At 38.6% G+C, this 20969-nt stretch overlaps 1 pseudogene; it reads right to left on the bottom strand.

Annotated features, from left to right (window-relative positions):
- LOC139454882 (lactase/phlorizin hydrolase-like) overlaps positions 1 to 8572 on the bottom strand; it is a 40791-nt pseudogene extending 32219 nt beyond the window's left edge.
- Positions 8573 to 20969: the final 12397 nt, after the last annotated feature.

Here is a 20969-nt window from a genome sequence, read left to right as displayed (position 1 = left end):
TTTATATTTACAGTATACATATTCGACGTAATAGGCGCCCCGCTCTAATAAGCGCCCACTGCGATATTTGCTAGGATATTGGCTAGTGAACAATCCCAATTAGCACCCCTTCCGATTGATCAATGTACACAAGACTTATTTAATCGCGTATAATACGCACGCGGGTGTTATATGTACCCTTTATTATGGGCAATTAAATTCTGGAAAAATTTATCTGTCGTATATAAACATTTCAGGCTGTCAGCATAAACCACGAAATTTATCTTTCAATTCTGTATTTTTCACTAAAATAATATTCTAATAAGAGCCCCCTGTTTCTAATTTTGAGAGCACCCTGCGCGCTTATTACGTCGAATACAGAAATTGAAAAAATCATTACATTCATACGTAGAACTTATTAACCCATTGTAATTTCAAATCGTAAATATCTGGAATAAATTTGAACTACGGGAGCCTTTGAGTATTTACGATACGGAAACACGCGAGAGTAATAATCCCGTTATGAGTTTAAGACATACTTCCAATAACTAAAGTAACTTTAGAAACCGCGTAGGAATAGAGTGATGGGGTAAACAGGTCCATTTAGCTCTACTGCCATTTGACATGCAGCCATATTTGTTTACACTGACACATCCGGGAATCTTTGCGAATGTTATGCTATATTGTCAGAGCAAGCGGACATTGCATCTGTATAGAGGTTCCTGAAAGTACGCATAATTATCAGATCGTGATACCAAGTATATCGAATTGGTTTATTGAATCGATATCACGTTCATAAAACACCGATTTTATCAAGATATAAATAATATCGTATGGCTTTTTTTTTTATTGTAATCATTGTTTTCAGTATTATAGTTTATGAGGTAGTTCATAAAAACGTATCACTTGCATGGTTCCCAAACTCCTTGAAACATAAGTCGGCGTAGTCGGTAAACCAATGGACAATGTCTTCATTCAGCCAGCCTCCCAGGTGTTCCAGCGCTTGTGGTAGGTCCCAGTGGTAGTGGGTCACCATGGGTTTGATGTCGTTCTTGCCCAGTTCAGCGATGAGGTTGTGGTAATAGTCGATGCCTTCTTGGTTCCTCCCTCCAGAGAGTGTGCCACTGGGAAGAACTCGGGACCAGGAGATGGAGAAACGGTAGTGAGATACCTTCAATGTGAAATCGTCATCAGTTAATACAATAACTTATATATCTTATCATTTTAAGAAAGACGTGACTTCTTTGCCCTTGAATGACGGATGATTCCCTTAAATAAACCATAAACCATGAGATATTGAAACGATAGACGGATACCTAGAAGAAGGTTTATGTATCTCTCTAGAATCTTTGGAGACATTTGGTACTTTTTGTGAGATGCTTCAAACATGTGCCTGTAAAGACTGTAAGTTGATTTGTCATGATATCACACACACACACACACACACACACACACACACACACACACACACACACACACACACACAAACACACACACACACACCTTGCATTTTGCCACTCTGGATTGCCACCCTCTTTACAGACGAAATGACGTCGAAACAATCAGGGTATTTTGGAGTGTGTGAGTTGCAATGTGGGGAACGCACGAACTGGTCTCTTCGGTTAAACGCAAAAGCATGGTGACAAACCATGGATCCGAATAAGGGCACGTTTGCCGTTTTCTAACCTATCAAGCAAGCAAGCAATAAAACTTGTATTGACTATGATGGCCACAGGCCCATATAAATACACAGGTACAACGTACAGTTATATACACGCACAACAATCAGAAATTATATAAGATCAAACATGACTTCCCTGTGATTTAACCAATGTTGTAAATACATACATATTTGGGTATTTACAATATGGCATTGGAATAAACGTATTTATAGTGTCTTTAAGAGAAGTTCATAAAAGCAAGAAAGGATATTCGCCTTCGTTTCCTGATTGGCATAAAGGTTAATTTCCCAAGGATACATCTATATTTTGCTTCGTTATGTTTCAACTTCAACTGTCCTGCTCTATTTCTTGTATTACAGTGAGATAACGCTCAGTCTCTAACAGACTCTGAAATTCCACATACAAATTATGTCTCGAACTACTGTCAAGAAGAGATTATAAATTTTATAAGAATTTATAAGATTTATACAATTGATAGAACGTTATAATGGCACATTCTCGAAACATTTCAAGGAAATATAGGATTCTCGGAAACAACTTAAAATTTCCAAAATTGTAAGAGATATTGGTTTGTAGTGATAACTGTATGATAATACTAAAGGTATTGGGAACACAATACAACGGATAGTGAAATATGACAGCAGATGTTCTGACCGCCAACGATCTTCAAGGAACAAGTGGGTAAGATGGGTAATTTGAAAGTGGACATTTTTGGATCAGTAGTGCGTGATGCCGTCACGATTTGTCAAACATTCATTCACTCGACGAGGCATACTGCGTATGGCTGCCCCACTCCTCTTGCAGCGACATCCCAGTTCAGCCAACGTGGTCAGCGGCCTGTGACGTTGACTCATACGTCCGCATATCATGGCCCAGACGTGTTTAATGGGGAGAAGGGCTTGGTTCAATGCTGGCCATGTCCCGCTGGAGGTGAGCATTGATGATTCGTATACGGTGAGCACGGGCGTTGTCGTTCTGAAAGACAAAACGTTGACCCACACGCGTTGCAAACGGGACAAAAAAGGTTGTCATAACCAGCGACGATTACCCTAGTTGCGTCGCTGTGTACTCCATTGATGTCTTTTGGCAATAAGATGATCGTCTGAGACCGCCTGTGTGGTCTGGAGGTAGAGCGTCCTCCCGTCAGACCAAAAGACGGTAAAAGATGGTACTTGTTGTTACCCAGCATGGCGCTCGGCTTTAAGGGGCAAAAACAAGGACTGGACGGCCCGGAGTCAATATACTGTGTCTGAGTGGGGCATCCATGTTAAACTGCGTCATGGTATCTCAGTGGGCTAGCACTATTGAATCGGCATTAGTCCGGTCTAATACAAGCAGCCACACACACACATACATGCATGCACGTCGCGACGGAAACCCCATTTCACCTCATCTCACCTCTAATCGTCTGACCCGTAACTCAAGGTTACATCAATTTGATACGCCGTTTGAGCTCGATCAATCGATCCCGTACTCTTGTCGTTGACTTGGTGGATCGTCCACAATTTGGGTTCGTTGATACCTGTTCCATAGTCTGCTTATCACAGACTTTGGAACATTGAACGTATTGGCCACTGCACGCTGACTTCGTCCAGTTTCCAACAAGCCAAAAGCCCGTAGACGCCCCGCGCGTTTCAGTCGCCGCATCGCTAGTTCACATATAAACAATGAATGGAATCAAGTAAATCACAACTGTATGATAAGCAGAATCAATAAGATTGACAGAAATAATGGTCCACGGAGTTTAATGGATCTGTCTAATAAAAGCGACAAAACCCTTTCTATATTCATCAGAAATATCTGCCAAAAGCAGTGTTCAGAGTACTATTCAGGCTATAGCATTGGCATTTGTTTATGAATCACTATCAAATAGTGATGATACCAGGTGTTCGCGTAATGGTGAGGGTATCCTGTGCCATCGGTGGCACCTGTCACAAACATGTAGACACCATGGGGTGGAGCCGAAAGAATATTGCTGGACAGAAAGGGAAAGTGGACTTTTGGAAGTCATCCCTCTTGTCAGAAATGACACCCTGGCGCTACTGCATGAGCCACGTGCAAACAAAATGATGTGTTTTGATGTTAGGATTTACAGGCATAAACGTTCTTGCAAAGAATGTTTGTCTTCAACACTTATCTTTGTTCTAATACTTGGTATTACCATTTCATTTCATGATCCCCTACTTTTTTTTAAGAGTATATTTATGATTACCAACTCTCCGTTATAATCATGCTATTCCAAAACCATATGAAAACATGAAACACTTTTTTCGGATGGACATTCTTTATATCCGACTAATCTAAACACATTAACAGATAAGCTTTCTTTGGAAGACGTGCCTCGTGCATCGATAAAGATGTTAACCAATATGTGATGCTTCTCGCGGTGACATTAAGGTAAAAGGGAAATCGACCACATTCACCATATCATATAGCATTTGGTGATTGTGGTCCAACATTAAAAATTGTTTTTCAAGGAAATAAATGCACATTGTCTATACAATCAATTCTCTTAGCACCCCATGCCTCCGCAGAATATAGTAATATGGATTGTATTTGGCTGTCAAATAGTTTGACGAACACTCTGGGGCGTGTGTACACCAGCTTCCTCATATTTACATGCAATACAATTACTGCTATTTTGACACATGAAGTCAATTCCATTACTGCTTTATTCATGACTAGCTTTACATTGAGAAACATTGAGATAGTTGCCCTGGTAAATCCATTTTTCTTCGCCAGATAAGATAACAGTTTTCAGAATAAAACAATATTGGATCGATCAAAGTTCATTTAGTTGACACTGTTCGACCACTAGTTGTCTGATACTAAGACATTGTCAGCGAAAAGAACAATAATATGAAAACATATGAAAATATGTATGATATCTATAAATAGTTGCACACCATGCAACCGAGTTCTTTATGAAAAAGGAGAATAATATTGGACTTAGCATACATCCCTGCTTAAGACCAGATGGACGGTTAGTGAGTCAATTAGGTAATAATCTTACACAGGCTTTAACTATAAATAGCCTTTAACATTTTTCCATTCAGCCCGTTTGATGATAATAATTTCCACAATTTATAACGATTAACATAGCCAAATGCCTTTCTCAATTAATAAAACCAACATATAACTACTTTTTTCTTTTATTTAAACATTTTTCAATTAAAGCATACAGCGTGAAAATGTTATTAACAGTAGAATGACCTTGACGAAAACCTGCTTGACACTTCGATAGCTTGGCCATGACATTCTCCTATTTACTACTTGTTTCATTAAAGATACATGGAACCATGTTTAATCTTTTTTTGTGTAATGGGACAATACAATTGTGTAATGGGACAATACAATTGTGTAATGCAACAATAATTGCTCCAGCCAACGCGTCTGGAAAAATGCTATTATTGAATAGTTTTATAAAAAGAAGGATTAAAACAGGCATCATTATCCTATTCGGTTTTGATCATTTCAACAAGAAAATTATCGATTCCCGGTGATTTGTGACGAAGTGATCAATAGTTCAACAATAGGGGATTCAAGTATTTCCTTATCAATATCCCTATTTATCGTCCAAACTGGTGAGACCAAGCGATATCTACGTTGTAGGTACTGCTTTCATAAATTACTGATTTATTTTCTCGTATTTCGATTTAAGAGTGATATTGGATGTCAAACAAAATCTCACCCTCGTGTTTTTTTTTTATATCAAATATATCACCACTCGTTGATAAAAGAGGAAAAACTCAACTCATGTTATTATATTTGATATAAAAAAACACTTGGGTGGAGGTATGATAAATGCAAATGCGACTAGTCTCCGTCTACACTACCATTCATCACATGCAGGTTGAAGGTGTAACCATATTATTAATAGTGTTCGACCAAACCTGATCACATCGTCGACCAAATCCTCGCAAGTTAAGGACAGGAACAGAAGGAAAACCTACAATCAGTGGATCCTGACGTGACCAAGGCAAGCACTGCGAATTGTGGTGCCTTTTACCACTGGAATTAATAATTTCCCCATTCATATTAATGCAATTAAACTAATATTATGGCTTTGTGGAGGTAACTTGATTTCACTGATACCAGGGCAAGTGAAGAAGAAGAGCCATTATATGATTGTAATTGATTATGTCCTGGATAATTCTGAATGTAAGAATATGTGAACATTTAAAAATCAACTTTGCACAAAATAATGACGATATCAGAATTCCACAGCGAAGGGGACTGAAATCCTAGCTAAATCCCTGATATTTCTAGACACACGCTCGTGTCACCTTTCGAATGTGCCTCAGACATTGTAGCCATGTCGAGAACCGCTGGACGACTTAATTATAACGTAGAAAAAATGCTGATCCAGAGGGCTGCTGGACAAGTGGTTTGAACCAACGATATATTGAGTGAGTGAGTTGGGTTAAACGCCGCTTTTAACAGTATTTCAGTTATATCGCGGCGTGTCAGCTTAATGTGGGAAGAAAGCCCGAAGGGATGTAGGTCTCAGACGTTTACCACTTCCGTGAAACCCACGAGCACGGGTATGGTGCTGACAAACCTAGAAACGAAATCGGGGCTAACCGGGATTCGAACCCACAATCATAGGTTTGGGACGTGCCCAAGGTACGCAACTGTGCACAGCGAATCGCGGCGCCTTAGACGACTGGGTCACCCGTGCCCCCTAACGATATATTGATAAATTGCAGGTTGTTTCGTAAATAATGATCAAATAAGAGTAAACCAAGCTGCTACCCCGTGTCTGTTGATGATACTATTATTCTGACTGTATAAGACATTGCATCTCTAAAGCTTCCTTCACTATCATATTATTGTTGACAACTTTCAAATTTCATTTAACCATATACTCGTATATCATGGAAATGAACTCCACACTTTATCAGTTTTTGTGAAGGAAAGAGACTGAAGTTAAATCTTTATCTCTACCCCCATTTCTTTGAGCATGTTGATAACTCCGGTGTCCTGGCTGTAGATGTCCGCTGCAACGTAGCCCGTGTCTCCTTGGTCTGTTTTGCCGGATGGGTGAGAGAATGCATCCCACTCATTGGGGTTGCGATCTGTATAAAATAATACATCAAATATTCAATGCTGAAATCATTACTACATGCCACAGATGTTTATACAAGTTTGTTTACGATAAAATAAGCTTCGTGTTACCAAAGAAAGACACTTTTGTAATATGTATTGTAATATTTGAAGTCGGGATGTTTAGCATGCGTTATTCGGAATGCCCATGTATGGTTGCATCATTGCCACAACTTCCTGTGAGAACCGGATATGACGAACTTGAGGTAGAGTTAGCTGACAATTCGTGATAACAAGGGTCAGAGGACCTAGTTAGTGTCAGCTCAGATATATTAAGATTTTATGGAAGGGAGCGAGTGAATGCAGACCGCATATCTGACAGTAATGTGTTCAGACCCAGGCAAACCAGTTGCTAGAACTATGAAAAACGAATCACTCTGTTGGGGCATGAATCATCAGCGCACGTTGAAGTGCATTCGGCTGAGTCAAAGAGCCTGGCTACCCGATCCCATGAGTCAACTAGCAACGGGGTGCCTATCTCTTTAAAAGTAATTTAATTAGAAGTGGACACGAAAATGGCATAACGACAATGATTGATGATATATTGTATATGCAGTTGCTATATCTTGTATTTGCTGATTTTTGACATTATCAGTGAGTGAGTTAAAATTTAACCTCGCATCGACATTATTTCAGCCATATAGCGACCAAGTTAATATTGGAATTATCAGGCATCAGTCAATATTTGATGATGTGCAACGATGTAAACTTACCCCTATCCTGCCAAGCTTCTGCCGATGCTCCTGCTCCCCAAACAAAGTTTTCAGGAGATTGTCCGAAATAAAAACCATTGTCCTCGGTTTTTAAAACACACAACGACAGACAGGAGCTCCAGATGAGAAGAGACAAGCATAACATATTTGAGGCATGTAAGAAAGTCACTCTACAAGAATCGTTTTTCTCCCTCTTGATAATCGCAAAAAGATACGCTCAAAATGGCCAATCTCCTGGCGTACATTACAACTAATTCAATCCCAGTGCAAGTCCACCGTGATATGCCCGACAGTATGAACATCGTTCAGGTCGCTTTAACATGAATAGTGGTGTCCATGAATGACTGGTTTATGAGGTCAGTAGGTACGGCTGTATTGTAAATCAATATATACTCTTTAAAAAAGTAAACGCAGAGCCAGATTTGTGTAAGTTAGGAAAATACATTTATACGAGGAACGTACAAGGTATTGAGCCAAATTGAGAGAACACTTGGTGATTGTAGTCACCTCAATTATCGGTACATAGTAAAAGTCCAAGGTGAAGGTCAGCTACAATCAATAACGCGTTTGTCCCCCGTTGGAATCGATAGCGGCCTGACATCTCCTGTCCATGGAAGAGACGAGTATGCGAATCACATTCTGGGGAATGGTAGCCCACTCGGCCTGCAACACAAGAGTTAACTGCTGCAACGTCTGGGGTTGTGGTTGACGTCGGCGGAGCCGTCTATCCAATTCATCCTACGGGTTCAAATCGGGGATCTGGAAGGTCAGGGGAGAACATCAAAGTTGCTGTTAGACACGCTCTTGTGATCCGTGCCGTATCCGGTCGAGCGTTGTCCTGTTGGAATACACCGTTGCTGTTGGCTGCGATTGGGAGGTGGTGTGGTGGGAGAATTTCGTTGATGTATCGTTGAGCCGTAAGATTGCCCTGGTTATGGACCAAACCTGTCCTACCATGATGAGAGATAGCGGCCCACATCATAACGCTACCCCCACCAAACCTTTCCGCTTACTGTACGCAGTTTCCGGCGTAATGTTCTCTTCCATCCCCTCGACGGAGGAGAAATCTGGATTTATCGCTGAACTAGACATCTCTCCATCGCAGTTGATGCCATACCCTGTGTTGACGACATTAATGCAGTCGTTGTTGACGATGTTGTCGAATCAATATGACGCGTCGAACAGGACGTCTTGCTCGTAGATCTGCTGGTCGTAAACGGTTTCGTACGGTCTGGTCGGAGATTCTGCGCGGTCCGGGTATTTGGGATGCGGTTGATGGCTGTAGTTTTCCTTTCACGTAGGTGGCGCAGTCGTATGTATCGATTTTGGGCGGGGTGGTTACTCTTGGTCGTCCCGACCTTGGCCGATCACGTGTTGACCCATGCTGTTGAAACCGATCCCATAGCCTTGTGATGGTGATGAGCGCTACATTGAAAACCCTGGCTTCAGCTGATCGGGATTCCACTCCACGCGATCGTTGTTTCTTTGCACTTCTGTTAATATTTGCACGTTTTTAACTGTCTATGTTCGATTGACGCTGAAGCCAGGCAATTAAAAACCCTGCATTTGAATACCGTTCATAGTGCTTCTGCACGTGCAGTACGTGCAGGTCCATTGTCCTTTGGTTAATGCACTGGGTGCGTTTTTTCCGAATCGTACGTGTTTCCCGACTATTGGTTTGCATGTCCTTGTTGTGATCATTTTGATCCGGGAAATTTGTCACTGACACTATAACACATTAAACCTCTTCATTTTGCACCTCTTGATCCGCTAATTCTGCTTTATGGCCAAAATTATCCATATTGCGTTTCTTTTTATGAAGAGTATATAATGCATCTTCTGAATAATACCACAATAGGTCAATATATATGTAGAGATGTTTAATTAACTACGTGCTTGGCATTGCAATTATTGATATTGTTAATATAAGGTTATTATTACAATAAATTATATGTAAACATTACACGTTGATGAAGGTTATATTTTCATTTTAGCTTTGAACAATTTGTTTGTATTTCTTTTTTTAAATATCGCTCATGCGAAAATATGGGTAACGTATCATTAATAAATGAATAAATATTGTTTTACGCTACATCAGCGCTTTCAGTTATTTGCAATGAGGTATCATCCATGAAGATGTGGCAATACCATCAGGTATGCATACGGAATTTGACTAAACCGGATTCTTTCAATCTCTGGTTTGCCTTATCAGACTCGACTATTTAAAGGCGTCTTGATGTAAGTTGATATTTCTGGCCGCGGAATTAAACGACATTCATTTCATTTACCCACTCTTACTGAATCTGTTTGTTCAGTCTTTCAGGGAGTTCCAGATACACGTGGGCAGTATTGTGATCGTCTATAATAAAGCAAACATATTCTAAAATGGCATTTAATTTTTGGGGTTTCGGTCTGTAAATAATCGAGTCTGGACCAGACAATCCAGTGATTTACATCATGAACATCGATCCACGCAATTGGGATCGATGACATGCATCAACCAAGTCAGCGAGCCTGACCACCCGATCCCGTTAGTCGCCTTTTACGACAAGCATAGTCGCCTTTTACGGCAAGCATGGGTGGCTAAAGACCTATTCTACCCCGGATCTTCACGGGTCACATTCAATTATTATTCTGTTCTATGCTATTCTATAAATTGTATTCCATGATAAAACAATGAGGATGAAACTACAGTATTAAAACCAGCATTAAAAGCAGATTCAATATGATAGGAAATATAATAGTCAATGCGAGAGAAAAAATCTCATTCAATATTGTTATTGACACGTCCAGGCTCTGCTATAAGTACTTATAATGAGTTATTGCTTGGTCGCTTCCATATGGTGCTTATTACTACGTGCTTAATTGAGGGTTGTGTGGTCATTAAAAATGTGTCCTTTGTGTATTGATACGTCCGTGTGATAAGTTTATAAATATAAAAGCGACAGAACGTTTTCCTTAATCAAAAGAAATCCGAGCCCATGGTAAGACTCTGACTGCAACATAAGCATGTGGCAATTAATCACCATCAAAAAGTGATAGGTGTTTGACGTTTGACAATATCCTGCCCCACAGGTCGGACCGGTCACAAATACATGCAAAGACAAGTCAAGTGTTCACCTAAAGAAATACAGGAACAAATGTTAAAAAGGGGAATTGCTATTGATATTACATCATTATCGTCACTGGATGCGTTAAATTTGGAAATTACCTCCACAGGTCTATGATAAACGTTTTGAAAGCTTTTTTCAGTGATCCGTGCATATAATTTTCACCACCGAGACATTAAAACTGACCCCTTACCTTGATGCAAAACGAACATATTTCCTAAACGTTTTTCTTTTCTTATGAACAGCGGAATATGTGCATTCATACACATCAGACGTTATTCAAAATTCACATATCGTTTTTAGGGTCATCAAAATCAGTTTATGGTGTCACTGGAGTTTTTACAAATTTACAGATGCAACCGCTACGGCAGGACATGCTTACCCTTTTCGCGAACTCCTGGTGTCATCACTGATTTTCAGTAATCCATTCATTTTGTTTTACCGCTGTTTTGGCTTTTACGCCCAATGGAATCTGTTTTAGCGGGCGATCGACGCTAGTTGTTCTTTGGCGTTGACGTGTTGTATTTGCATTGGAATTCATTTTAAAAGTATTAATCGGGCTGTGAATACATCAGAATATTACATTAATAATGTTTACAAGAAGAGGTTAGAATTTTAAGGTGTAACAATATTTTAAAGCATTTATGTGATATACGTAATCGATTCCACCTACCAAAAGAGATAATTATGTTTATCATCCAAAACTGGCTCCCACAGGAGATATCGCTTGTATTAGATCAAGCGATATCTACACTGTAGATATCGCTGCAATGAAATTACACCACAATGCTTTGCAGACCATTTTGACGTCACTGTTTACCTTGACATCACAATCAAATGACATTACTAATGGCTCTGCTACTGAAGCTGTTAGCAGTACTTTTTACACTGAAGACACTGCTAATTACTGTCTACAAAGTGAAAAAAATGGAAGAATGATGTTGGATGATAAATAAAATCTCACCCTCGTGTCTTTTGATATCAAATATATCAACACTCGTTGATAAAAGTGGCAAAAATCCTCGGCAAGCCTCGTGTTGATATATTTGATATCAAAAGACACTCGGGTGAGATTCTCTCTTTGAACAAATACATCCCCCCTCTTACGGTCGTTTGTATTTCGTTTCGGCCATTTACAGTCGCATTTCTCTAAGTGTGTGTTGTAAAGAAGATGTTGTTTTCTATACAATAGTCCAGTACAGGAATTCGAATTGTATGTGAAATTGTTAGAAGCGGTCGGAAAATAATATGTAACAGAACGGAGGGTACCGTAATATACAAATAATATTGGCGATAAGCTATCTGGTGGTTGTGTTGGGGTGCTCTTAATGATATATATGTTTAGGTGAGAGTCACATCACTGAAACTCCAGCTTCTAAGATACCAATCAATTTCCATTCGGCGGGCGGGGTGAAGGGGAACTGGGATTCTGTTAGATATATTTTTTTCTTAAAATCTGTTTTCAGTCAAGACAAACATTTTGGTTTGCATTTTGTTCGCAGTTAAGTTTACGGGACATACTGCGATCAATTTGTATAATCAATTTCCTCATACTCATTCCTCACCTACTACGCTACAGGTTTGTTTTATTGACCTGAATTTAAGTAAAAGCTAAAGTAAAAGTAAATTTCACTATCACTAGCTTATATGCATCCTGTCCGGGTATGTTTTTCAGGATGTTTTACTTGACCCCAGGTATAAACATATACAAGTAAAGACACCGAAGACGTCTGCTGTTCTTTGTTCAAGCAATATACCAGCTACACCACGGCGACCTGTACATAATCGAGTCTAGACCAGACAAATGATTTTGTTGATATTATTAGTAACAATTAACGCAGCCGGATATGATGACACAGAGTCTGCCCGCCCGATCCCCAAATCCTTGCCTCTTTCGATATGTTTGCGATTCTGGGGATCTAAACCTTGGATAATTCACTTTCAATTGCAATGTATACATGTACTGAGAAAAATATTTGATGATATATGTTTTTAATTCGCATTGCATAGAACACCTCTATCATTGATCACCTATGAATTCCACCTGTATGTGTGCATGGTGATTTGCTGCTTTATTTCAGTTTGTGGTTTGGCGTTTTCTGTGTACGTCCGTCTGCAACATAAACCATGCATAACATATTTGAGAATGGTCGTCTCAGAAACAGGCTGGGAAACCTGAAATATTGGCATTAAAGCGACATAATGGGACACATGTGGGTGTCTTCCGTTCACATTGTGAAAAACAAGCATCGTGCCAAGAGGGTGTAAACTTCACTACAACACTGAATACGACCAGCTTTTCACGAACACCTAGCGAACATCACTACTTTTCATCACGGGCATTTTGTATGGAGACCATTTCGCACATTATTATCCCTCGCTTTTAAGTGGGGACAAGTATCATCAGAAATGACTGAAATTACATGAATGAAAGTTTGCATGCTTATCTAAGTGATAATTGTCAATACTGAGTTCGCAAATTGGTGCCGTAAATTATTTCTTTACACAGCCACGAATTGGGGCGTGGGATACAGGATCGGAGTTCGCGTCTCAAAGGGGTCAAATCTTCTCAAAAACTATTTAAGTTGGTGTCTTAAATTTATTTTGTACAGCGTTAAGTCCCTTGCTCCGTGCTTTTCAACGTCGGGCAGTGTGTGAAATTGGGACAAGTTTTCTCAGAAATTACTGAAGTTACCTAAATAAAACATTGCATACTACAAAACTAAGTTCGAAAATTGGTGCCGTAAATTATTTTTCTACGGAGTAATTGCCCTTGCCCTTGAGCCATGAAAAATTTACCTAGTGCATAGTATCTGCCATGGGCAAGGTTTCTACTGAAACTTTGCAAGCTTATCTAAGATATATATATCTTAGATAAGCTTGCAAAGTTTCATATATATATATGTGTATATATATATATATATATATATATATATATATATATATATATATATATATATATATATATATATATATTTAGCATACACAGTTTACATTCACTACTATATGAACAAACACAATTCTACTGCCACATGGCGGGGTATAGTGATAACGCTGTTTCGAAGTCGACACCTGTCATCAGTTATTTATATGCCATACATTTGTGCCATAACTAAAATCTCTATTGACTGAAAAATACTGATTGAGTGAGTGAGTGGGTGAATATGGTTTTACGGCTTCTTTTTAGCCATATTACAGCAATATCACGACGGGGGACACACGAAATGGGCTTTACACTTTGTACCCATGTGGGGAATCGAACCCAGGTCTTCGGCGTGACGAGTGAACGCTTTAACCACTAGACTGCCCCACCGCCCCTCAAAAATACTGCCATGGGAACATAATTGAAGAGTTGTTTTAAGGAAACAAGTGCAAGTCGATCCTTCTACAATAAACTCTTGGTGATTTAGATTTATCTCACAGTTACAAATACAAAAATGGACCCAGTTGGGCATGAAGAGACTTTGCTTAAATACCTTTGCTATATTGGTCACACTTGACTAAATAGATATTTATCCGTGGTCAGTGAACATCGTGGACAATACGTCAAGGAAAATGTTCGACTTGATATTATTAGGACATTGAAACCTAACCACAGACAATGGTTTCTAAGACATTGTTGTTTCTGTGGACAATATTCACCATATATAACTGTCTGGGGACATTGTAAATTAGGATGCTTTTTCCGGGACAGTGATTTCTGGTGTACATTCATATACATGAAAAATGAACCCTCTCCTTAGGTTCCCGTACATATAAGTGTATTATAAACATTATTTCAGAATATCTATAAATACATATTTTGCAAGTATTGTTTACTTGTTAGGTTTCATCTAAATGTATGACGTTCACCACATGGCCTTTATCAAATTGGCTGCCGAAGGTTTGACGAAACATTTTTGCACAGAAGCATGTTTCAAATGTTTTCTCTCCAAAGCAAAATCATTTAAATGTCATGATCAATCATGTAAGCTATAGTTTGCAGTTAAAAGCAACATTTTGTTGATCAACCTTCAGCGCCAGAAGATTTGACAATATATACAAAACACTGTCCATAATCATAAGAATTCCAATGAGTACGTTTATAATAAAGATATGTTCTTGGATCACTATCAAATAGTGAACTTGTCCTGCCCCACCAGTGGCACCCATCACACAAATTTGCAATTGCAAGGGAATGAAATAGAGGGAACAGATATATTATGTATAAATAAGAGATTTATCAAACCACAAAGAGTTTTAATGGAACCAATAATACAAGAAGACAAAGTCATCAATGTCCAATAAAAAAAACTGTATGTAATGTCCTGATAACGCAGGCCCTACAATTATGTCAGTGCACCGACAAATGTCCAGACTTTGTCACTGTCTTTAAACAGGCTTTTCTCTGTTCTTGAATCCAGAATAGTACTGGAACCTGACAGGAATGCATTGGTTTCAGATATATATCCAGATAGATAGGCCAAACTGTCAGTTGCGAGTTATGTTGTATATAGGTTCAGCCAGTTTTCTGGAAACTGTCACATCACTAGACTTCTCGCTTCTCACTCACACAGTGATTATATATCAATTCATGCATTGCTCTGTTTGATGCATGGCACTGGCATTCTTTATAACAGTATGTTGCCAGGTTGGCCAAGATGTTGAAGGGTATCAAGACGACCTTGTATCATTGAGTTGTCTCCCCCGGACTGAAAAAGAGTAAAAAGCCATTACTAAAATGATTGACACTAGTTCTATTTTGTAAAGGAAATAATCAATGTTATTTTTACAGTATTTATTCGTCCAAGCAAAGTCCTGTAAATGTTATGATGGAACACATAACATCTTTGATCCAGCAGAAACTTTCTTAAATAACGAAAGGCAAACAAAGAAGTCCAGATATCAAGCCTTGTTTGTAGTGACTAAAGTATGGAAATATGAGCGCAAAGTTGTAGTACGAAGTATGAAAATGAAGTATTTCCCTCAACAAAAGGTCCTTGTGTGAGTCAAAATAGTAAACTGCACCGGACATCATTTTGGTCTCTAAAGCATCAAATTTCGAAATGTCTACCGTAAAACGTTCTGAATTCTTTAGAAAGGCCTCGACTGCTGTAACCCTTGCGAAGAGTCGTATGATGCTCTTTGAAACCTTCGTCGATTATCTTGTGGAACATAGACTCAACGGGAAGATTGACTGTTGGAATCATTGAAGTCATCGGTCTTGTCATACAGTCTTGTGGATGTTTTTTAGTCACTTTGAATCATTTAGCGTAGATCAAATTATGAAACACCGCAATGCTTTGCAGACCATTTTGACGTCACTGTTTACCATGACGTCACAATCAAATGACATCACTTATGGCTCTGCTACTGAAGCTGTTAGCAGTACTTTTTACACTGCTAATTACTGTCTACAAAGTGAAAAAAATGGAAGAATGATGTTGGATGATAAATAAAATCTCACCCTCGTGTCTTTTGATATCAAATATATCAACACTCGATGATAAAAGTGGCACAAATCCTCGGCAAGCCTCGGAATGTTTCCACATTTATCAACTCGTGTTGATATATTTGATATTAAAAGATACCTCGGGTGAGATTCTCTCTTTAAACAAATACATCCCCCCTCTTACGGTCGTTTGTATTTCGTTTCGGCCATTTACAGTCGCATTTCTCTAAGTGTGTGTTGTAAAGAAGATGTTGTTTTCTATACAATAGTCCAGTACAGGAATTCGAATTGTATGTGAAATTGTTAGAAGCGGTCGGAAAATAATATGTAATAGAACGGAGGGTACCGTAATATACAAATAATATTGGTGATAAGCTATCTGGTGGTCGTGTTGGTGTGCTCTTAATGAAATATATGTTTAGGTGAGAGTCACATCACTGAAACTCCAGCTTCTAAGATACCAATCTATTTCTTCTCGGCGGGCGGGGTGAAGGGGAACTGGGATTCTGTTAGATATATATTTTTCTTAAAATCTGTTCAAGACAAACAGTGGTTTTTTTTCGCATTTTGTTCACAGTTCAGTTTACGGGACATAGTTACTGCGATCAATTTGTATAATCAATTTCCTCATACTCATTCCTCACCTACTACGCTACAGGTTTGTTTTATTGACCTGAATTTAAGTAAAAGCTAAAGTAAAAGTAAATTTCACTATCACTAGCTTATATGCATCCTGTCCGGGTATGTTTTTCAGGATGTTTTACTTGACCCCAGGTATAAACATATACAAGTAAAGACACCGAAGACCTCTGCTGTTCTTTGTTCAAGCACTATACCAGCTACACCACGGCGACCTGTACATAATCGAGTCTAGACCAGACAAATGATTTTGTTGATATTATTAGTAACAATTAACGCAGCCGGATATGATGACACAGAGTCTGCCCGCCCGATCCCCAAATCCTCGCCTCTTTCGATGTGTTTGCGATTCTGGGGACCTAAACCTTGGATAATTCACTTTCAATTGCAATGTATACATGTACTGAAAAAATAGTTGATTATATATGTTTTTATTTCACATTACATAGAACACCTTTATCATTGATCACCTATGAATTCCACCTGTATGTGTGCATGGTGATTTGCTGCTTTATTTCAGTTCGTGGTTTGGCGTTTTGAGAATGGCCGTCTAAGAAACAGGCTGGGAAATATTGGCATCGAAGCAACACAATGGGATACGTGGGTGTCTTCCGTTCACATTGTGAAAAACAAGCATCGTGCCAAGAGGGTGTAAACTTGGTAAGATATGCACCACTACAACACTGAATACGACCAGCTTTTCGCGAACACCTAGCGAACATCACTACTTTTCATCACGGGGATTTTGTATGGAGACCAGAAAATGTTTAAGCTACATCTTCAAAACTTGATATGTTTCAATTGAAATCTTGAACCTAAATATGTTCTGTAAAAGCAAGAATGTATTTTGGACGGCAAACCCCTATTTCGCACATTATTATCCCACGCTTTTAAGTGGGGACAAGTATCATCAGAAATGACTGAAATTACATGAATGAAAGTTTGCATGCTTATCTAAGTGATAATTGTCAATTCTGAGTTCGAAAATTGGTGCCGTAAATTATTTCTTTACACAGCCACGAATTGGGGCGGGGGATACAGGATCGGAGTTCGCGTCTCGAAGGGGTCAATTCTTCTCAAAAACTATTTAAGTTGGTGTCTTAAATTTATTTTGTACAGCGTTAAGTCCCTTGCTCCGTGCTTTTCAACGTCGGGCAGTGTGTGAAATTGGGACAAGTTTTCTCAGAAATTACTGAAGTTACCTAAAGGAAACATTGCATACTACAAGACTAAGTTCGAAAATTGGTGCCGTAAATTATTTTTCTACGGAGTAATTGTCCTTGCCCTTCAGCCATGACAATTTACTTAGTGCATAGTAACTGCCATGGACAAGGTTTCTACTGAAACTTTGCAAGCTTATCTAATATATATATATATATTTAGCATACACAGTTTACATTCACTACTATATGAACAAACACAATTCTACTGCCACATGGCGGGGTATAGTGATAACGCTGTTTCGATGTCGACACCTGTCATCAGTTATTGATATGCCATACATTTGTGCCATAACTAAAACCTCTATTGACTGAAAAATACTGAGTGAGTGAGTGGGTGAGTATGGTTTTACGGCTTCTTTTTAGCCATATACCAGCAATATCACGACGGGGGACACACGAAATTGGCTTTACACTTTGTACCCATGTGGGGAATCGAACCCAGGTCTTCGGCGTGACGAGTGAACGCTTTAACCACTAGACTACCCCACCGCCCCTCAAAAATACTGCCACGGGAACATAATTGAAGAGTTGTTTTAAGGAAACAAGTGCAAGTCGATCCTTCTACAATAAACTCTTGGTGATTTAGATTTATCTCACAGTTACAAATACAAAAATGGACCCAGTTGGGCATGAAGAGACTTTGCTTAAATGCCTTTGCTATATTGGTCACACTTGACTAAATAGATATTTATCCGTGGTCAGTGAACATCGTGGACAATGCGTCAAGGAAAATGTTCGACTTGATATTATTAGGACATTGAAACCTAACCACAGACAATGGTTTTTAAGAAATTGTTGTTACTGTGGACAATATTCACCATATATAACTGTCTGGGGACATTGTAAATTAGGATGCTTTTTCCGGGACAGTGATTTCTGGTGTACATTCATATACATGAAAAATGAACCCTCTCCTTAGGTTCCCGTACATATAAGTGTATTATAAACATTATTTCAGAATATCTATAAATACATATTTTGCAAGTATAGTTTACTTGTTAGGTTTCATCTAAATGTATGACGTTCACCACATGGCCTTTATCAAATTGGCTGCCGAAGGTTTGACGAAACATTTTTGCACAGAAGCATGTTTCAAATGTTTTCTCTCCAAAGCAAAATCATTTAAATGTCATGATCAATCATGTAAGCTATAGTTTGCAGTTAAAAGCAACATTTTGTTGATCAACCTCCAGCGCCAGAAGATTTGACAATATATACAAAACACTGTCCATAATCATAAGAATTCCAATGAGTCCGTTTATAATAAAGATATGTTCTTGGATCACTATCAAATAGTGAACTTGTCCTGCCCCACCAGTGGCACCCATCACACAAATTTGCAATTGCAAGGGAATGAAATAGAGGGAACAGATATATTATGTATAAATAAGAGATTTATCAAACCACAAAGATTGTTAATGGAACCAATAATACAAGAAGACAAAGTCATCAATGTCCAATAAAAAAAACCTATATGTAATGTCCTGATAACGCAGGCCCTACAATTATGTCAGTGCACCTACAAATGTCCAGACTTTGTCGAAGTCTTTAAACAGGCTTTTCTCTGTTCTTGAATCCAGAATAGTACTGGAACCTGACAGGAATGCATTGGTTTCAGATAGATATCCATCCGCACTAGGCCAAACTGTCAGTTGCGAGTTATGTTGTATATAGGTTCAGCAAGATTTCTGGAAACTGTCACATCACTGGACTTCTCGACATCAGTCACTCACTCACACAGTGATTATGTATCAATTCATGCATTGCTCTGTTTGATGCATGGCACTGTCATTCTTTATAACGGTATGTTGCCAGGTTGGCCAGGATGTTGAATGGTATCAAGACGATCTTGTATCATTGAGTTGTCTCCCTGGACTTGCAAAAAAGTAAAAAGCAATTACTTAAATGATTGACAGAAGTTCTATTTTGTAAAGGAAACAATCAATGTTATTTTTACAGTATTTATTCGTCCAAGCAAAGTCCTGTAAATGTTATGATGGAACACATAACATCTTTGATCCAGCAGAAACTTTCTTAAATAACGAAAGGCAAACAAAGAAGTCCAGATGTCAAGCCTTGTTTGTAGTGACTAAAGTATGGATATTTGAGCGCAAAGTTATATGAAGTATTTCCCTTAACAAAAGGTCCTTGTGTGAGTCAAAATAGTAAACTGCACCGGACATCATTTTGGTCTCTAAAGCATCAAATTTCGAAATGTCTACCGTAAAACGTTCTGAATTCTTTAGAAAGGCCTCGACTGCTGTAACCCTTGCGAAGAGTCGTATGATGCTCTTTGAAACCTTCGTCGATTATCTTGTGGAACATAGACACAACGGGAAGGTTGACTGTTGGAATCATTGAAGTCATCGATCTTGTCATACAGTCTTGTGGATATTTTTTAGTCACTTTGAATCATTTAGCGTAGATCCAACTATGAAACAGGTGAGACAAATCTAGCTCTTTGTCCATTATTGTTCTACATCATATCATCTAAATACCTAAAATTTCAGATAAACTTCATGTCAAATGCCCGTATTTTAATTTAGCCATTCGAGCTTAAATTCCTTTAAATATGCATACAGAAAATATCACCATGGAGGAGAGAACAACAGGGATGACTACCTCTTACTTAAATGCTACATTCCCAAATCTCACATAGATATTATCTAAGCTGAAGTCCAGTTTTTCATATATTGCTTTCTACGTAAACGTATTAGATCAAAGAATGAATTTTGTTGTGTGAGATAGTGGTCTACAAGGTAAAGAAATCTTTTTCTGAGGTTGCAAAAAGACAAGCAAATCCTTTGGTATAAATAGTTTCTGGGAATATAACGAAAGTTCTTGTATCATTGTAATAAGGAATATGGTCAATATGTGATACAGGGATTTTGTGGTACATATGCTGGAATCTGCAAATTATCTTTGTAGGATAGAAAAGTTTTTATTACGGCTTAAACATCAGTTATATGTACATATAAAAACTAAAAACAGCAACATTCCTCTCTTGAGGATCAAAACATATGCACCAGACAAACGTCAAATTCCTCATGTTACAAAAGTAGGTTTGTGCCCTGTATTCTGCCCCT

The sequence above is a fragment of the Haliotis cracherodii genome, unplaced genomic scaffold (genome assembly GCF_022045235.1).
Source record: "Haliotis cracherodii isolate W230 unplaced genomic scaffold, xgHalCrac1.p SCAF_11, whole genome shotgun sequence".
NCBI classification, from domain to species: domain Eukaryota; kingdom Metazoa; phylum Mollusca; class Gastropoda; order Lepetellida; family Haliotidae; genus Haliotis; species Haliotis cracherodii.
This window is presented reverse-complemented; position numbering and strand designations above follow the sequence as displayed.